This window comes from Talpa europaea (genome assembly GCF_964194135.1).
Source record: "Talpa europaea genome assembly, chromosome: 2".
In the NCBI taxonomy this organism is placed as follows: Eukaryota; Metazoa; Chordata; class Mammalia; order Eulipotyphla; family Talpidae; genus Talpa; species Talpa europaea.
The window spans coordinates 104,219,902-104,234,684 of NC_140068.1; positions in this window are offsets into that span (position 1 = coordinate 104,219,902).

The following is a 14,783-nucleotide window of genomic DNA, read 5'->3' on the forward strand; positions in this document are numbered from 1 at the left end:
GTGATTATTTGAAATGAAGCGAGATGCTACATAGCAAAAGGGTCCATTCCCTCAAAGATAAAACCATGTAAAATGTGTATGTTTTTAGCAACAGAGCTTGAAATACGTTAAAAAATAACATTGCAAGTAGACAAATACAAAATTGCAGCTAAAAGCTTCAAGACTTTCTTTAACTGCTGATGAATTAGAAAGTGAATGAGAATGTAGAGCACCCAAACAAAGCTAGCTGCCAGTTTGGCCTTGCTAGTATGTCTGCGACGCCCTCCCTCACCACATCCAATTTACTTTTTTCACACACACGAGAAATATTCCCTACGATAAACCATGTACTGCTACAAAGCAAGTTAAAAATTAGAAACCATATACAATTTTTCTTCTCATAAGATTACACCGGATGCAGAGGAGAGGAAGCAATCCACAGTGAAAATTTCACAGGATTGTAGAATCCAATGTTTGGTTTGGACGGTTCTCACTTGTTAGGTGGGCTCTCCTGTGTGCTCTGATCTCCGTCTCCCTGAGGATAACTGCATACCAGCTTCCCTCCCCACGCTGCTGGCCAGCTCTGTTTTCTTTGTCTTTTTTTTTTTTAAAGTGTTAGTACTTTTTTTTTTTTTAAAGATTTATTTATTTATTTATACAAGCACTGGGTACAGTCAGAAGCATGGGAGGGTGAGAGAATTCACCAGAGCCAGAGCAGGGAACAGAACAGGCAGAAGGACCAAAGTACACTGGTGAGGGGAGCAGCGGGCACAGCAGGAGAGGTCTGTTGCGCCATGTGGGACCCTCGCCAGAGGCCGGGGATCGCACTGGCACTGCAGAGGCTGCGGGCAGCTTCGCAGCCCAGCGCTCAACCGCTGCGCCACCAAGGGAGGCCCCTAGCTGTATGTTTTCTTTGGAGACGTCCCTATTTAGCTCTTCTGCCCATTTTCGGGGGTGGTTTGTTTTTTGTTTGTGGAGTTGTAGTCGTCTTGGTTGATCCTGGGTAGCCGCCTCTTGTCAGATGTGTGGTGTGCAAATATTTTCATATCAAGGCAAAATTTAATTGAGCTCACACACTTTCTAACGGTCCCCTTTCATCCACTGCCTTCTTTAACTTACTGCAGAGGCTTTGCTTTCCAAGGGGAGCTGTAAAGTGTTGCCTTCTTGCTTATTTATTAACTTAGAAATTTATCTCCTCACAAGGTCTTGCTGCTCATCTCTGGCACAGTTGTTCTGGGCCAGTGCCCTCTCTGGCATCACCCATGGAGAGGGCTGTGTATGCCTGTTTACACAGAGCACACTCAGCACAGTGTTGGGCATGCTACCGCTCCCCAGCAGCGCCATTAAGTACCAAGCCTGTCTGCAGACAGATAGGGGGCGATCTTTTCGACCTTATAAGTACACATCCTCATATTGACTACCGGTTCATCTTTCCCATGATGTTATTCTTACATATTCCAAGTGCATTGGTCAGGTTTTTAATAAACACTACTGATCTGCCACATTAATATGCTACTCTTTGCCTAAATTTACAATAACATTGAGGGAATAAATTATGTTGAGATCAATTCTGGTGGAGGTTGGACATGCAAGTGCTTTCACGTAGAAAATAAATAAAATGGGGCAGGAGAGTCTCAACTTCTCACACTTGGTTCCTGAGAGCTGCAGAGCCTTGTATGTGACCTCCCAGGTGCCTGTGTGTTGTGTGTATGGTATGTGGCATGTTTGATGTGTGTGGTGTGTGGTATGTGTGTGGTATGGGTGTGTGCATGTGGTGTGGTATGTGTGTGATATGTGTGGAATGTGTGTGTAGTATGGTGTAGTATGTGTGTGGTATGTGGTGTGTGTGGTATGTATGTGTGTGCGTGAGATGTGTGGTATGTGTGTGTGGTGTGTGGTTTCCGTGCTGTGTGGTGTGTGTGGTGTGGTGTGAAATGTTCCAAACACCTACATGAAAGTCTTGGTTGTCAAGAGCCTGTTTTTAGGAAAGAAGTGTTACGTGACTAAGGTCATGTTAAGGGTTCATTTTCTTTTCTGAATCGTCGGATTTAAAACCTGATAAGGGAAGAGGATGGAACCAATCAAAGCCACATCCACAATGTGGGCAGGCAGAGAAGGCCTCCTTCTCCCAATGCCACACGTCCTCACTGAATGCAGCTCCCTTTTGTTTCGTCGGTTTCTATGACATACTCTTTAGTAACACAGCAGAAGCTGATGGAAGTGTGCCAACAGCTCAAAATATTATGGATCCTTATTTCCTATTTTTTCAATTTATCGGCTTGCTTTAATCATTGGGCACAGAGTAGTTATAATTGAATCTCTTATGGCTAGAGAAGCAAATTATGACAAATCCTGTGTAATTTCTGTTATGTAATTATGATTCAGGGTCAAACCGAAGTCACCTTTTCTCTAAGAAATTGTCTTCCAGAAGAATAGGGAGAGGCATTTTTCAATGACTGGTTTGTAATGTCACTTTTTCATAAATGCAGCATGTCATCTGTAGATTTGTTAGTCCAAAGACAGCCATTTGTTAGTGAAAAGAGACTGTTGCTGGACATTATTGATATATTATCACCATCGAGTAATTTCTTTGCCAAGGAGCAGTGAAACACTCCCCTTTCCATCAGTTACATTCAGCTGATTTCAAAATAAGGATTCCAGGCTGCTCTTACAGATATTAAATCTGGTGAGGGTGCATGTTGTCGGCGTCACGGTGCCCTCAAAGGGCACATGTCCTCAAAGAGGCTTTTAGTTTTCTTTCCAGACTAGTTTATTTCCACTGAAAAAAAAATGGATGGGCTCAGAATTAGCCTGTGAAATAAATTACACTGGTCCCTCCTGATTCATAAAACATGTCCTAAGATGTCAAAATAGTTTAGCCTCTTGTTTTCAAAAGCGATGCTTTATCATACTGCCAGCGGTGAGGGATTGAGCGCCTGGCTAGAAACAGATAATAAGAACAAAGTCATATTTTAAATCAATGTATTTTAAAGTTCATGGCATCAAATTTCACTTCCCATGCTCTATTTTGCAAATTCTTCTGGATTGCTAAAGGGATAAACGATGCACTTCTTATTCCTGAAGAACAAACCGAAACTCAAGCATCATGTGAAACTTGTTGAAAGAGAAGTCTAATCTGCAGCAACTGCACATTCCTCGCGCCTCCTTGCATTTCATAAAGGCCTCTCCGTCCTGAGGACCAGGGGAGAATCTGCTCATCCATTTCCATTGCACTACCATTTCACTTGCGTGTTCCTCCCCCACTTACTCACGGCAGGTTTGAGGAAGCTCGGCTTCTGGGGTTCAGAGGCAGTGAACCCCAGCCCAGCTCACATTTGCTTGGGCCCTGCTGGGTGGGCTCAGGCCTGGCTGTGGCTGTGCAGCCTGGGCCCGGACTCCAGGGCGAGGTGCTCTCCAGCGCGGCCAGGTCCACACTCGGGGGCAACAGAGGAGAGCCTCACGGTCACCCCTGCGCCCCCTGTGAGGATGGAGAGCGGTGCTCCTCAAGCTAACGAGGAGTGCTCCCCAACCTGAGGGTTAATGAGACACCCATGACGGCAAACACTTCTCCCAGAAATGTATTTGAAATTCTGATGTCGTATCTCTCTAATGAATAAATTAAGGAATATTTGGTGTACAGAAGAAGATTTGGGAGTTTTATTTTCCAGAGACATCTTCCAAATGAAGGAGGAGAGTATTTTAGAGAAGTTAAATAATAAATCGTTTTAATACTGGGAATAAAATTGCAACATATTTGTTAATATTATACTCACCCTACATGATATGCTTTGTAGTTAAAGAAACAAAGCCATCATTACACACTACTGATTTCTATAAAAATAATTAAATACAACAATATGTTCATAATGCACATAAAAATATTCCTAATTATTAAAAGTATGGCTTGAAGAACATGCTTTATTTTAATATAAGCCCACCAAGGTGGCATTATGGAAAGATTTATTTCTGCAATAAAATAGATATTAAATTTGGATTATAGATTTGAAGTCATTATGTAACCTGAAAGTATATGCTGTAGAAAGAACAGGCTATTTCTTGAATGGCCTTTCCACTTTGACATGTTCTTCTTTTTAAAACTTTTTCCATGAGTAAGTTTTCCAAGTTATTTTTACTGAGTCAGTATATGTGTGACAGAGTTTCTATTCTTATCTGGTTGAAGTTGCATCACCCGGATCTCATAATTCTCACTGGTAGTTAGACTTACAGAGTCATCAAAACTTAGCCCGATGATCTTGAGTATGGTATATCATTTGAGTCTTAGTTTTCGCCTCTCTAAATCAAATAACCTCCACGAAATATATAAATGATGTCTTCTCCCCTGTTCTGTATGTCTGTGATTCCTCACATCTGCGGTGTCACGTCCTATTAAGATGGAGAAATATGACAGCAAAAGCTGAGCATGGTGGAGTCTGTCATTTTAAGTTGAGATTTCATCTTACTCCTTAAAGATTCAAAATATAAATGCATCTAACAAGAAGAAATTAGTCAACAATAACAGCACTCTAGTTTAAAAAACGAAAGATAATGATGATGGGACACCTTGTGACTAGGTCACGCGTTCCAAAGTGCAAAAGCTAAACTCCATGTTCCTTTTGTTTCCCTTTTTCTTGTAGTTTAAGATTAAAAAAAAAAAACTATGGACCCATGCCACAGGGGTAAGAGCAAAGGGGATGTTTTCACTTGACTCACCTCAGGAAAATTCGGAATCTCCATTCCTCTCTCTCTAAACAACATGCAACTATTCAGATGTCTAGTTTTGTGCCAGAACCCCTGTCACACAGCGTTTCTGAATGTGCCTGTGTCCACCCTGGGCCTGAGCCTGAGCTTTGCTCACTCTGTTTCCTTTTCGGCAATGCTGCATATTATTTAATTTTTAGTATAATAAAGCACCGCATTCAACATCATTTTTAAATTTCAAGCACTATACAAAGAGCTCCTGCATGAGTTGCCTCTTCCTCACACCCTCTCTCCAACGGCCCTGGAATTATTTCCGATTTTAGGTCTTGTCTGGGTTTCCCCGCATTAGCGCTGCGGGGTCCCCCACCGCCCACCTGCTTGGGGCGGCACCGGGAGCCTGGCCGCGGGTGGCACGTCTCCTGCTAGTAGGTGAACCCGCGGCTGCCAGGAGGAATCACACGCATCCCAGCGGCTCAGAGATGGTGCTGGAATGTACTGGAAAGGAATGATGTAACGTATGGCACTTGGTTAAAAACACAGGCGCGAAGAGAGGAACTGAATTTCGAAATGATGATACAGAGATGATGTATCATCCCTCTATGCAATATATAAGTGATGTATTAGATGATGTATAAATGATGTATTACAATACATCCCTCCATGAAATATATAAATGATGCCTTCTCCCTTGTGTATGTCTGTGATTCCTCACATCTGTGGTGTCACATCCTATTAATATGGAGAAATATGACAGAACAGAGTATTCTAATAGACTGGAGGACATGGTCAACCAGCTCCCAGGAAAATCCAGCTTCCGGGAGTTCACAGAGTTAACAGAAAACACGGTGTCCTCAGCCCACATGCCTGCGTGACAAGAGTCATCCCAGAGAGAGAGTAACTGGCTGAGGCTGTTTCCTGGCAAATCCCATACAATAGTCAAGGAACGCACGACGCCAGGTTTATACAAAATCCTCCACAGAAGAGAAGGAGGTGGAGTTCTCTCTAACTTTTGTTTTCTTTTAATTGAAGATAAACTCTGAAAGCAAGCAAGCTAAACAAATATAAAATTGATGGCTGAGTCTCCCTTAACATCTAAGTGCAAACAAGTGTTTGCCAAAAGGATCTGTCAATGCATGAAGAGATGTGAAAACACGGGCCTGTAAGCTCTCCTCGGAGTGTCGGTTCCAGGAAATCTGAGCAGAGTTACACTCTCACACGTCATCAAATCAGCTGCTGATGGGGCTCTTTTAAATGCTAAATAGCTACCTTGTTGGATGCGCTGTACTTCTATGTATATACACATCATATTATTTATGACACCATATTTTCAGTAACTCACAATGCATATTTCTAACAATATATTTTCACACAACTCTCTTTTCCCAGGGCACTATACTTCATCTTTTTATTTTTCAATTTTAATACCTTATTTTTTTATTTTGTTGAAATAACAAGGACTTATAACATTACATATGTTTCAGGTATATATTATTAAAAATGCAGACTGGCCAGGCCCTATGGAAACAGTATGGAGGTTTCTCAAAACAGCAGCTCCACTCCTAGCTATCTACCTGCAGGAAGAAAAACACCAATTCAAAGGGACAGATGCACTTCTGTGTCTACTGCGGCACTATTTACAATAGACAGGATGTGAAAACACCCTCAGTGCCCAAGGACAGATGACCGGAAGGCAGTGGCCAGGAAGATGCGGTGTGCACACACACGGGAAAACTACTCTGCGATAAAAAAGACGAAATCTGGCCATTTGCAACAACATGGATGGAGCTGGAGGGGATGATGCTGTGCACATTAGTCAGAAGAAGACAAGGAAGGCCCAGAGTGGGAGATAAACATTCAACTGACGTGATTTGGAAAGGAGAGTGATTTCTAGACAGGGCAGAACACACTCGACTCAAGGACACAGATAATCACACACACAAATACGCAAAAGGAAAAGAAACATACATGTGGCCACTTGCTAGAAAAGGCAGGGTTGAGGATGGGCAAGAGTGGAGAACTGCGCAGAAGCAAACACTGTGGAAAATTCCCACCAGACACACGGAAGAGGCGCTTAGTGACAAGGACGCTGAGATCCTTAGATGGAGACGGGCCACAGAAGCAGAACGGGGTGTTTGTCTTTTCCTTGACTATCTTTGCTTTGGGCGATGAGTCTTTAAAGATGTTAGCGAGGTATATCTTGTGATGGTGCACGGGTGCATTGGTGAAGGAAACTCTATGGGGACTCCACCTTAGGGGGGTGAGGGGAAGCAAATAATGTTTAAAAATGAGCAATGATGTTAAAAAAAATTAAAAAAATAACTTTTAAATTTTATATGAAGTGTTCACTAATTCCTTAATAGAAATATGTACAAGAGATTCCTTTAGGTTCTAGTAGATTCATTTTTTGAAACATAAGCCACACAATTACTATGGGTTTTATGCATCACCTCAAGTGTGACAACATCATGAATGCATTTCCCCAATAGCTTAAGTGCTCCCAAAGCTTCTGGCATCAGGTCTTCCAAAGATGCTGTCCCCTGTGCTGGGTGCTCATGCCCGATGCAGTGCACTTGAGGCTCTTCAAGCAGCTTAACATCTGCCAACAACCTTGCTGATGTGCATAAAGCCTCGAAACACCCTAGAGCGGGGTCCCCTGGAGCAATGTGCGCAGATACAGGGGCCACTCCTCTTTTTCTGGTGCTTCCTCGCAGAATCCGCGCTGGACAAGGACCACTGGGGTCCAATTCAGTCTCCTCTAACTCTAGCTGTGCAGCAGCTTCCTTAGTCTTTCCAGGAGGATTTTGAAGTAGGACCCTAATGTGTAATAACAAATCCAGACAACCAGCCATTCGGTATTTGTAATGAGCATGGGAAGCGCGCACTGACATGAAATGTCTTAATTCGTTAGTTAACGGTTTATATAGGAAATACATTTTACTTTATTTAAAATCAGAACCCCAGGCTGCATGCTGAAATGGGCTCAATAACACACTGATCTCAAATGATTAGCAGGTGACATATATCTGAGAGGCGGGGCCCAAGTCCTCTTAATCCCACGGGGCTGAAAATCAGTGTCAGCTCAATAAAATAAAATCTAAGAGCATTCCAGGTTCAGATGCAGATTGAACATGAGATAAACTAGAACCATCGTGAAATACGAAATTATTCTTGGGAGGAAAGCATGTAAAATATAGACAATCAGATCTTATGAAGCCTCTTAGGTAGAGCTAACAGAAAAATTCTATTTATGCCTTCCACACCTCAGTAAACTAAAGTTTTCCTAGACTGAAAAAAACTTGTGGGTTACATTGGCAGAGCAGCCACTCCTCCCTCCGCCCCCTTCCTCTCTCCCTGCTCTTCTGTCCCTCACGCTCCCCTCCCCTCCCCTCTCTCCTGTGCGCTGTTTCTCTCCTTTCTGTTTCTTTTTCCCATAATCAACTTGGTCATTTTCATCAGAATTATCATCTTTTTTTCTGTCATCACCTCCACCATTTATCCTGTAATTATAAGGGATATGTTGTTTAATTTGATGATTTCTTCTTTGTTACTCTTTATCATTAATAATTAATTTATAATGTTACAGATCAATGCAGTCAGGTCCGGAGGGGTGTGTGCCAGGGGCAGGAGCGAGGCGGTGCTGCTCGGGGTGGACACGGAGCTGTGACGACGCTGGTGAGTGTGAGACAGCAGGCTAGATGCCCCTCAACAGTGGCCCTCGGGAAACATGGTGATGCGATCGGGGTTTCTATGTAGTTCAGCTGAGGGAGCAGAGCAGCTGCCCTGATGAGGAACAGCTGTGCAGTCTGTCCCAGTGTGACCTTTCAAGTCTCAAACTCTCCTCCCAAGAGCAGGACAAAAGTTATGTCTATTGTGATCAATATCAATATTTCTTCATCATCAAATATGGTGACAAGTGCTTGCTTGCTTAAAGAAAATGCATAGCAACTCATTGTAATAGATCTTCTTCTGATTTACTAGGATTAAAGAAGAGATTTCTAGAGTGACCGACAGTTTTTACTTTATTGTAATTAGTCTTTTTCCTGGTCCCTTATTTAGGTTTTCTAGATTCCTGCTATGAGTGAGACTATCCGGTATTTTTCTTTTTCTTTCTGGCTTATTTCACTGAGCATGATCCCTTCCAGCTCCATCCATGTTGCTGCAAATTGCATGAGTTTATCTTTTTTGATTGCTGAGTAATATTCCATTGTGTATATATACCACATCATCAAAATCAACAAGCAACTAGAAACCAGAGACACACATATGGGCGGGGGGAGGGAGTAGGATGAAAACAAGGGGATGTGGGAATTGTATGGGGACTATAACCAAGATGAAAATGCATACATTGTGCAAAAATGACAAATGATGTAAAAATATATAAAATAACAAAAAAGTGTCCGATGGCTCATTAGCTCAATGGGGCAGGATTTGTTTTCAGATTTAATCTAAAGCTCATGCATCAGTTTTCTATTCTATTCTTCCCTGAATGATATGGAATTAGAGTTAAGCAAGATTCTAAGAGAACAGTGTAGTGATTTATAAAAATTATGTAGGAAATAAGATGAAATTCACTTTAGGGCAAAAAAAAAAAACATATTCAGAATACATGCAAACAACTTTGAAACTTCACAATGATCAGGGAGAAGTAAAAAATTATTTATGATTGGAGTTTAGAAAGATGAAAGAGAGCTCTGCAGCATTGGTGATTTGAAGCGGTAATAGGCATCGGTGTGATCAATTGATCCCGTTGATATAGGAGAATCAGTAGTTGGATTTTTAAACCTAACCCCATGAATATAGTATTTAATCACACTGTCGAAAAGAGTATAAAAGAATTTATCTTAGCAGACACGAACTCCTATTGCATATGAGAAAGAAGGGTACTTCTATTTTCAAACTACAGAAGTGATAAAAAGTTTTAAAAAATAGTCCATACCTTTATCACATTACAGTTGTCCTTTCTTAACCGATGCAGGAGTTTGAACACCAACCCCACACAGTTGAATATCCATATATATTATATATTTGTTTCCCCCCAAATCTGAAATACTAATCACCTACTGTTGACCTGCAGCCTTAGGGAAAACGTAATTAGCCAATTAGCCCATCTTCTGTTTGTTGTGTGTATTATATACTGTATTCTTAGAACACAGTCAATTAGGCAAAAGAAAATGTCATTAAGAAAATCATAAGGAAGCAAAAAGGCACTTACAGCATTGAACTGTTCTGATTCATAACATACCATTGTTGTTGGTGTACAGGGAAATCTTTAAGCGAATCCAAGCAGATCAAACCTGTGTTATTCAAGCGCTTCCGACAGATAAGTCAGCCCACAGAAGGAAAAACAATAGGCTACATCTCCTGCTTTTTAATCACATGAGAGTGTTTCTCTACTAAACATGTAAATCTTTTCCCTCTATGAATAAACAAGCATCTTGTGCAGAAGTCAAAGGATTTGTAAATGTAAGAGATATTTCCCACTATTTCTAATTAATTGGATGCAGTTTATTTCTCTTTGAATAGCATCTACTCTTTTTATTGTGGCATAGCAAAGAAAATTAGGGGGGTGATAATTCTCTGAAGTTTAAAGTCAAATGTAAAAGGATTTCTACATTTGACCTTTGCTTTCTTCTGTGTTACATGATAGTTTTTTTATTAATATAGTTAGCTGCCTCACATCAATAGGCAAAATATCAAATTTTATATAGCACATGAAACAAACAAAAGAACCAAGACGCTGGGGTGGCTGGTCTTGGCGGGTGGAGTGTGGGGTCTCCCAGGAGGCCAGTGGAAGCGAGGGAGGTGCACTTTGTGACACAGCTATGGGGGGCAGGGAGCAAGTGCCTGGGGGGACACCAGTCTTGGAGGGGGAAACCAGAGCTGGCCCCACCTTGAGTTCTACTGCACGGTGAGGGAGTTCTTGGGTGAGGACCACTTGGGTGCCTGGCCATGGAGCCCCCTCATCCAGACTCCACTGCAAAGATTCTGAGAACATCACCTGGGAAGAGAACCCAGGTGATGCTGAAAAACCCCCACCCCAACTTCCCCTGCAGAGTGGGCAAATCAATCATGACCCAATGAGAGAAGCCAGTTAGTCTTAGAGAAGCACAGTGCACTGACCTCAAACATTGAAAATATTCTTTTGCTGTGGACATTTGTAATTTTTTTCATATATGCGTATTATGCTCCCAAATGTCTCCTTTACAATGAACAGCGTTTGCTTCTGTTGTTGGAGATTTCCAGTGTTTCTCCTGCTTCCCCAAAACTTAATCTGCTTCTAGAAGCACTTCTTGGCAGCCCCTACAGTCTTTGTAGACATGAAAAAGAAAAATGTTATTTTGAAGCATCCCTAAATACTACTTAAAATTTTACTATTGTGGTAATTTAAAAAACTTAATGATATTTGTAACAGTTCCCACAGTTTGCCTAGCTGTATTCTAATTCAACACTGGATCATTTAAATCTCGTTTCTGTCCTTGAACTGCAAGCATCTTAGCTCTAGTAGATCAATGAAATCTAGCACATCCTATACATTTACCATTCTTCTATCTTAGTCTATAACTGAATGCAAATATAAATTTCATTATACCTCCAATATTCATGCTATTCCTCTGACAATCATAGGCACTTACACTGAATTTTTTTTCATATTATTTTTCTAAAGAAATGCTATAAACTGTTATTGACCTTCCTACATTTAATATATTTATATTTCCATAAAAATCGTGTGACAGCATTCTGGTGTAGTTACAATCTGGGGATATGGTAGGAAAGGGAATTAAGACGCTACATAGGGCATCTTAAAGTTTTATAAGGAAAGGGAGAGTCTGAGGAGAGTTAAACTTCAATTGATGCTACATTTTAACACTGCAAAATTTTCTAAATGAGAAGGAAGAAAATTTATAGAGTTGAAGAAGGAAAAAGAGGAAAGAAGAACATGAGGAAGGAAGAGAGACACTGAAGGAAAGCAGCAAGCATGGCGAGGGGAGGGGAAAATTGCTTATATTTACATTTAATTTCCGATTGAAGACTGTAAATCAAGCAGCATTTTTTCTCTTCGTATTCATCCCCATTTTGACAGCCTCCCTTACAATGAAGTCATCTGGTGTTCGATGTCTCCAGCAGTCTATAGTGCCTATCAAGTTACTTGAAAATTGTGCTTCCAATTTTCATTAGTTTTGATCTTATATTTCTGTGCTTATAAAGTCAATAAATTCTTCAATCGTGGTACTGTTCAAAAAGAAGAAAATATCCTTCTTTTGAAAGCACTCTGAATATCTGTGGTGTTTGTTTATCTCCTTGGAAATTAATGAAGGATTTCTTTCCTCCCCGAGTGATGGTCATGTAACGAGAGCCTGAACAAATTATCAATATCTTATCTAAATTAAAATCTCAATTAATTTTTTTCCTTAATGATCAAACTTCGTGGTGAGTTTTCAATTATCATAGTGACGTTATTGTGGTTCTGAAGGCTGTGGCAAAAACATTAAAACATTGAAAGAACAACTCAGTATCAAGACATTTAGCGTCCTATTCAAAGAGAAACATGCAAGGTGCTGTGTGAGGAAAGAAAGTAGAAATGAGAATTAGTAACTCATGGAGTTTGCACAGCAGAGGAAACCATCAAAAAAATCAACAGGCAGCCTACAAAATTGGAGGAAATGTTTGCAAATGACAGATCTGACAAGGGGCTCCACACACAAGGTATAAAGAATCCGTGCCACTGAGCAGCAAAAAGCCCCAAACTATGTGGTTAAAACCAGAAAGAGAATAGACATTTTCCCCAGAAAACATGCCAATGGCCGACAGGCACAGGTCAAGGAGCTCAAGGTCGCTCATCATCAGGGAGCCACAGGAGGAGCCAGGGGACCTGACACCTCACCCCTGTTCGTGGCCGCCCCCGAAACGTGGAGAGACTAGCGCAGGAAGGTGAATCGGGAGGCCCCGGCGCACAGCACGCTCAAGCGCTGATGGGGTGCACCTTTCATTAGCGCCAGTACACGGAATTCTATCTCCGAGTGTGTGATAATTCATGACTGCATTAAGTGATGTGACGTGTTTTATTTTATAAGTAAGTTTATCGCTTCAACCTTATCAGAATCCCTCGTCCAGGCAGCCCGGCCTTGTCAGCTCGCCATGGCTTCGAGAACGCACATTCCTCGCCCTCTCGGCAGCGACCCCCTGGGTCCCGACACAGCCACCCTCATGTTCACTTGAAGTGAAAAAAGGTAAAACGCACCTTCTATAGTTTTTAATTGCCAATTAGTTTTTATTCGTAACTCATTTAGCACTGTTTGAGTTCCAACTTCATAAATTGGAGAAGGATCAGACTCTTCTATTATTTTCTTCCAAATTAACTTCTGAGTACTAAAAACCTGTTCCTCTATTGTTCCTTTGTGTATGCAGTCTAATGGAATCTCAGTTTCTACATAAGAATGTGCACATGTCAATAACTTGAAGCCTTTTTTTAAAAAAAGATTTATTTATTTACTTTATTTATTTATACAAGCTCTGGGTACAGTCAGAAGCGCGGGAGGGTGAGAGAATTCACCAGAGCCAGAGAGGGGAGCAGAGCAGGCAGAAGGACCGACATACACTGCTGAGGGGAGCAGCGGGCAGCAGGAGAGGTCTGCATACCATGCGGGACCCTCCTCCAGTGGCCTGGGAGCAGCCGGGGATTGAACCGGCGCTGCAGAGGCTGCGGGCAGCTTCGCAACCCAGCGCTAAACCACTGCACCACCGGGGAGGCCCCTATGAAGCCTATTTAAAAGCATTTAAAATTATAAATGAAATTTTCTTTCTAATTGGTAAATCAGTAACTTTAATACTTTCACCTAACTACCAGAATATGACTATTATCTATCTATGAAAGAAGTTTATATATGTATATAGTGTATATATATGTATATATTATATATATATAAGCTATCTCTCATCCATTCTTTATAAATTACTATAAAAGGAAAACATATCTGGATTATAAAAATTAAATAAAAACTTATATATACCTCTATTATTATCCTATTAACAGATATAGGATCATGAATATAAGAGATCATTTTAAAAGAGACTTTTTAAAAAGATTTATTTATTTATGCATACAAGAACTGGGGTGTAGGCCAGAGGTGTGAGGGGTCAAAGGATTCACCAGAGACAGAGTGGGGAGCAGAACAGGCAGATCTACTGAAACACACTGCTGAGGGTAGAAGCTGGTGAGGCAGGAGAGTTCTGGAGGGCCCTGTGGGTTGCTCCCTGGCCTGCAGGGGATCAAACTCCTGCTGCAATGGCTGCTGATAGCTTGATAGCACTGCCTTTAACCCCTGTGTCACCAGGGAGGCCCCATTTTAAAGTAATATCTACATTTTAAAATAGCATAAAGTGACAATTAGGAAAGAACAGTTTTAACCTGCATAACTTTACACATTAAAATCCCACAGTATTTTAATATTGTAATTGCAAGTCAATGCAGGCTATTTCTATTATTCAAAAACATGGTAAACATGATGTAAACAATTAAATATAAATACAAGCTAACTGTTTCAACTGTTGTTACTGGGAAGATATCAGATCATACACCATTTCAAGCCTGGAATTATTGTGTAGACACACTGTGTAGTTGGAGATTGAGTTTTGGGATGAGGTACATTTGACATGGGTAGTTTATTTTCCAACAGCTGTGCCAGTACAGAGACAAGCTGATCATTAAAGAAACTTCTTGGCAAACCACTTCTTGTTAAGTGGGGGATGCAGAATGCTTGGCATCTGTAATTGAAGTAATTTGTAAGAAACCACATTACTTAGCCAGCTGTAACTTCTACTATTTCATGATTAAGATTAGAATCCATTAATCAATTTATAGACACAAATACATTATTGTTCAAAATAAATAAAAATTTAAAAACACTCAAATCAATAAATATAATTACAACAATAGTCTGTTCCATTCATTTGTCTTCCAGATGTTTGGTGAAATTACTGCAGCCTGGAGCCAAACAACTAACACCATCTTTAGTTTTGTTTATTGTAATAAAATGTGTTAATGAAAAAGTGCAAAGATAGATAATAGAAATTAGTGTACTGTGACATAAAATTTTGCTTGAAAATCA